Source organism: Frankliniella occidentalis, unplaced genomic scaffold (assembly GCF_000697945.3).
Source record: "Frankliniella occidentalis isolate FOCC.00 unplaced genomic scaffold, Focc_3.1 Scaffold136, whole genome shotgun sequence".
Taxonomy (NCBI): Eukaryota; Metazoa; Arthropoda; class Insecta; order Thysanoptera; family Thripidae; genus Frankliniella; species Frankliniella occidentalis.
The window spans coordinates 314,869-321,137 of record NW_026267263.1 but is presented as its reverse complement, the minus strand read 5'-3'; the positions used below and the strand labels follow the sequence as shown (position 1 = coordinate 321,137).

At 49.6% G+C, this 6,269-nt stretch overlaps 1 long non-coding RNA gene across 1 annotated transcript; it reads right to left on the bottom strand.

Moving 5' to 3' along the window:
- Window positions 1-13: 13 nt before the first annotated feature.
- LOC113213641 (uncharacterized) lies at window positions 14-5,015 on the bottom strand. The gene is made up of 3 exons (XR_003303770.2): window positions 3,887-5,015; window positions 1,967-2,120; window positions 14-1,899 (listed from the first exon to the last, which is right to left on the bottom strand). It is a non-coding gene; the product is annotated as an uncharacterized LOC113213641 (long non-coding RNA).
- Between the last annotated feature and the right edge of the window lie 1,254 nt (window positions 5,016-6,269).

Here is a 6,269-nt window from a genome sequence, read left to right as displayed (position 1 = left end):
GCTAGCCCGTCTATCGAGGAGGGTGCTGGGTTGGGGCGCGTGTCGACTTGGAAGCCGAAAGAGACCAGGACCGCCCCACGACGCACTCGGCGAGTCTACTCGGCCTGAGGCTCGGAAGCTATTGCTCGGTGGTTGTGGTTGGTCTGTCCTTGTCGAAGGATGATGCCCTCAGCGACTCATCTTACAAACTTTGCACAGCGGACCTATTTAATTACACACCCTTTAATTTGCGAATCCCAGTCTTTAGCAGAGGTACCAGTAGTCGTACGAAAACACAGAAGCTATGGGAAATACAAAAAGCTCGCGGCAACATTCCCTGTGCGATTCAGCGCGGTATAGCTTATTAAGCAGTAGGCGGCCCGCCTCTAAAATTACAAAATTATCAAACATCTCATCTGGATAATTTATAATCGAATAAATAAGTACCCTAAAAATATAGACAAAATTTGTCATAGTTATCAACTAAACCATTTTTGAACCGACAAAAAATATGTTGACATCTAACGCAGTATAGATGTGAAATAATGTATAGTTATAAAGTAACTTTGATTGGGTTGTATTTAGATGTTAATTAATAACTATTAAATAATCCATGGATATTTTTAAAACAATTTTATTTCTGTGAATGTACACACTTACATCTTTTGGCCTTCGAATGGTTGAAATTTGGGTACGAAGAGCTGAGGCACTTTATCAACTGACTTAACGTTAAGTAGAAGACTCCAAAACCTATTTAGCGACTTAAAGATACAACTCTCATTTTTAAACAACAAGTTTAATGTTAAGGCTCACAACTTCTTAAAAATTAAATGCAAATAAGTATCTAATCTAATAGCTCTTCTATAGTTATTCAACCAGAATGTTACTAGGGCAGTAAATAATTATTAACAGCTGTCAACAAATTCAAAGATAACTCACAAATAAAACATGAGATATTTGTTCATAGGCTCTAAAAAAGTGGCTTTTTGGATCAATAACCAAAGTTATTTACCCAGGCTGCTTTCAGGCATATCAAGGTCTTTTTGCTTGCATTACTTGTCAAAATTATTAGGTTGTATTTTAGAGATTGAATTTGAATATGTTTATGGTGTTATTGTGAACTTTACTTTATACTTATCGAGTGCAAACAAAGCGCTGGTTTACGCGCTAATTGCACGGGAGATCAAGTGCCTCCCGATTAGGACTTCCAAAGTGTGTCTAGCACAACCAAATTAGCCAGCAAATACCTACACACCCTAGAGGAACCACTGAGCAAAGTATAATTTGAAAATATGAGTCATCGGGCAGCTCTCCTTGCAAGGTCAAGGTAACGGACACAAATCTCAGTCACGCGACAATCAGAGGTCAGTGGCCGTAGGCATCGGACCCACGGCGCCGATGACGGGCCCCCCACCCGCACGGCGGCAGGTCGTCTCCTGACAGTCAAGTGGACTCACCAAGCAAGAGTCTATCCTGCCGCGCTACGTCGGCGGGTGGTGGCTGGAGGTGGAGCTGGGGTGGCAAAAGTGAGCTGGGCAGCCGGGAACGGAATCGCAGTGTGGCAAGAAAAGCTACAAGTTATTGTCACAGCTTGCAACAACTAAAACTACACCCGAAAGAACTGGGTTCTCGGACCAAGTACATTGTAGTTGATCCTTGATTTTTCAAGTACATATCACTTGAATCGAGACACCGACGGCCCGCGCCCGGCGCAATCTTTTTGGTGTGTGGCCTGCCAGCGGTTCGCACGGCGGCGGGCGGGCAGGGCCAGCCTGGAGCACCGCGGCAAAGCGCACCCCCAGGTGAGCTGAGCGCGCTCGGGGGTGAGCACCGAGCCGAAGCACCGAGCACCGAGATGGAGAGCACCACCAAGCATTGCAGGGGCGAAGTGCGCATGACGTGTCACGGGTCGTGAAAGTGCTGGCAAAAGAGTATCGAAAACGAGTTATGATTGGAAGGGGGGGGGGGCTGTGTTTCTATCACTCACCTCTTCGGCGTTTCTGCGGACTGGTCGCAACAGCGGCAGGTTACTTGAACATTCGCTGGCTGTCAGTTCGAGAGGGGTGGTTTGCAGCCCTTCAACTAATGTGCCGCTCAGCCCATGGTACTTCTGAGTCCGTGACTTCTTGAGGGGGGTTCACCTGTGAAAAACATCAAAAAATGAATTATTTTTAATTCTCTTATTTTTTTAAAAAAATCTTCCTTCTGTGAAACACCGACAAGATGATTCGAAAGTTGGAAAAGTTGCGGCCTGTGCCAGGCAGTGTAAACGGTGCTAAGTAAGGGGTAGGAGTCGGGAAAAGGGGGGGGGGGGGGGGTAACCGAGCCACTACGCCGTAGGAACTCCACGAGGAAGGCCTGGTGAAATGAAGGATTTAAAGTCCACTCCAGAGAAAAATTTCGCTTTGACAGAGATTCGAACTGCCGACCTTTGAGTCCAAATCCCTAGAGTCATACTGAACGAGCGGCCTTGACGCCACAATACAAGTCGCCTGCCGTACCGTGTAAGAGTCATGCTGCACGAGTCTGGTCTGGCCGTGTCGGTTGTAGCTACAACTGTGGAGCTACAGACAGGGTCGTCCCTCCGCCCGGGCCAAGACAGTGAGTGAGGGGCAGCCTGACGAGCCTGACGGCAGACCCATCGCGCAGAGGGGGCGACGCCCGGCCCGCCTTCCTCAGCTGCCCGCGTTGTTGCTTTTCGAAATAAAGGGATGGGCGAAATGGGTGCCTGTTGCAGGAGGAGGGGATGTTTTTCCTTCTTCCCGCCAGCCTCCCCACCGGAGAGGGAAGGGAGTGGCGGCGAGAGGTAAATGAAGAAAGGGTTGTCGGCGAGCGAGTGGGACGTGCGGTCTCATCCCTGCAGCAACATTTATTTTGCACGCGAGTAATGTCTGAGAGGGTGCCGTTTCCGAGTCAGCCAAAGAGACCGGCGGCGTCTACATAGCTACTCCGGCCTGGATATTGGTCTGGTTTTACTTGTTTTACTGGTGGTTTCAAGTTAGGTCTGATTATAATTTGCTTGAATTAATTTAAAATATTTTTGAGATGGTACTGAGCAGTAATTGAATTTGGTAACAGCAACAAGAAATAGAAAGCATTTTTAAAATGAGAATTCAATTCACTATTCCGATCAAAATCGATGTTCAAATGTGTGTAGCAAACTACAGCCTGAAGTCCTAAACTCAACCTTGCTTAATACGTTTAAAAGTAGGCTCAACAAAATTCCTGTTGGAAAGGAGTTTCATCATGTTGATGAATTCACAGGGTTAAAGAGGTTGATATCCAATGTTTTTGAAACACGCATTTAATAGTTTCTGACAATGATTTTTGTATCTTATGTACAAAGAATCAAATAAGCATAAACTAAACTTAACCACGACTTAACTAAAAGAATTATAGAATTAGAAAATGTTATTAAATGCTTAAGTTGCCATGACATATTACGAGTAAATTCAACCTTGCGTGAGGGCCAAACCAATGGAAAAGTCAGGGATAATTAAAAATTTCAATGTGAGACAGAAACGCTGACTATTATGCATAATGACAAATTTAATTTGATACTAGTTGAAACTGTTTAAATACCTGTAATTTTATGTTAATGTCTATGAATAAATTTAAAAATTCAAGTTGATTGGATTTTAACCAATATATAAAATCAATGACTTACAAGCCTTTACCGTTCATCCCAAAAGTCGAAACTCAAATAGAAAGCAGCAAGACAATCTCAGTGCGACGCAGAGCATTGCAGATGAATATCGAACAGTATGGGAAGTTATTGCGAGAAAAAATTAATAATTTCTGGATCAAATCAACACTATAGAGCCAAACACCATGTAGGCTTATTTTAGGCATGGCAGAAACAGGTACAACCAAACATACACAGTACACATTTTAGACTGAGACTCACCAAAATTTCAATGATGGCTGACGTCACCATTCAAACTTTCCATTCACATTTTCACTTGAAGTAGAACACAAAACAGCACTCCAACCATACTGAACATTTAACTCACAGAATGCCCTTCAATATAGTACACAAAGCACAAGAGGCGTTTCAGTGTCATTTTCACTTTCACATCACATATCTATAGAAGTCAGCCACATGGTAGAGCTGGAGGTTACGGCCGAAAGGCCTCTTGGCCTAGGTCAAGGTCACATTGTGATAGTGGAAAGAACGGCCCGCGGCAAGTGAGGGAAAATTCTTATGGTAGCCACTCATAAAGTTATGGTCGAAATCCTCACACACAACAAAATTGGCATAAACTCAAGTCCGGGAAAAAAATTGCAGCGGTAAACAATTATCCTATCCGGACCGGTAATCGTGGGAGGACTGATCAGCTGATGTTGATCTTCGGTGCCGAGCTGTTGTGAGCGACTGGACCGGGTGCTGCGCCGGTGTGAGAGCAGCAGGTGTGTGAGTGGTGGCCTTCCCGCAGGGCGCCAGGCACGGCTGTCTGAGGAGAGCGTGTCAGTCACTACGCTTTTGGAGGGTTTGATGACATGCATGACAAAAGAACGTGATGATTGCACGGTGGGTAAGAAGTACAACTCACGTTCAAAGGTCAAAAGAGATCGGTACGATCCACACGAGAGAAGGAGAGAGGGAGACGGAGGGAGACAGAGAGAGAGGGGGGGGGGTAAGGGGTGAAGTCGACGGGGATGGATGCCCTGGCCGTCACGGCGGAGACGTGGGCACGATAAATGGAGAGTGGAAATGAACAAACATTGGCATGGAGAGCGCGGGGGAGGTTCGGGAGGAGAGGGTTGGGGGCAGCGGAGGGGAAGGGAGGGGGAGGACGGCGATCGGCACTAAGGATAGCGGGCGTCCAGGACGTGCGGCGCCTGGACAAGGAGAGCAGGTACAAGGTGACGGAGGGTCCTTCAGGACACATTATCGGCCTGGCTCCCGGTCACGCCCAGCGACGGCACTATTTCCACCGCGTGACACTCTTCTTCATGCAGTAGTAGTAGTTGCTCCCCGCCCCGCCTCTCCTTCCACCGCTCTGCGGGGGACGGACGGACGCTGCTCAGCGAAAGTGGACTGCTCCGGCGGCGGGGTCCCTGCGAGCAAAGAGCGTTTATCAATCAAGTTGACCCACATCCCGACTGGCGGCGGCGGGAGGAGTTTGAAAAGGGATGGCGCGGAAGAGGCGTGGCGGCGAGCAGTGTGCTGCCGCTGGTGTTAGTGCTGCGCTGCTGCCACTGCCACTGCTGCTGCTGCTGCTGCTGCTGCTGCTGCTGCTGCTGCTGCTGCTGCTGCTTTGGTTTGGCCCACTTTTCGTGAAAACACACCGAGAAGTAAATCAAACTACAGAGCCGCGCGCCGCGCGGACGCCGCCGGCTCCAACTTTATTTTTCGCGATTTACTGCAGAAAGGGGGTTGCGAATGTCCGTGTGATAGCGATGAAGCAGCGGCAGATCAGCAGGCGTCGTCGTGGCCGCTGCTCACGAGGGCGGTGCGGCGAGATTGTCCAACCTACCTTTCTCCGACCTGATGATTTTTCTAAAATCACCAAAAGTGCTTTCCAACCTAGGTTTTGTCCGACCTAATTTCCTCCGATCTATTCCTCTACGACCTCCCCGCCGACCGTCCGGTAGAAAAATCAGCAGGTCGGAGAAAAATAGGTCGGACGATCTAAAAACACCGCTGACGAGGGCGCGGGCCGCCCGCTCCCACTCGCGCCCGACCACCCTCCTGGTCGCGGACGTGCGTGTTACGTGCCTCGGTAAAATTCATCACGCGTGCTACACTAAACAGCTTCCCGGGACTCCTTGACATGGCTGGCGGCGCTTTGAAGGGCAAAAGCCAATGTCTGTGTGCCCCGCCCCGCCCCGCCCCGCCCGGGGGCTGCTCGAGCAAGTTGTTGGAATGTGCACGGCGCCTCCCCCACAGAGGTCCCCATATGCCCCGGGCGTCTCACCGGGGCTCCCCGCCGCCCGCCCGCCCGTAGGTGGCGAGAGGAGAGGAAAGGGGAGGCCTCCTCCAACTCATCAACAAGCACCCTGACGAGCGGCAGGAGTTGGCCGGAGGTCCGCTGCTGTGGGCTTGGCGCTCCGCGCAAGTCACGGTTCGGTCACGCCGGGGCGGAGCTCCGCGCCGCGGTATATTGGCTTGGGCGCCTGGAGGGTAGGCAACGGCTCGGCACCCGTGCACAAGATGGCCTACCCACCAGGCGCCTGGAGGGTAGGCTACAGAGGCACCCGTGCACATGATGGCCTACCCACCAGGCGCCTGGAGGGTTGGCAACGGCTAGGCTGTATCTTATGTACAAAGAATCAAATAAGCATAA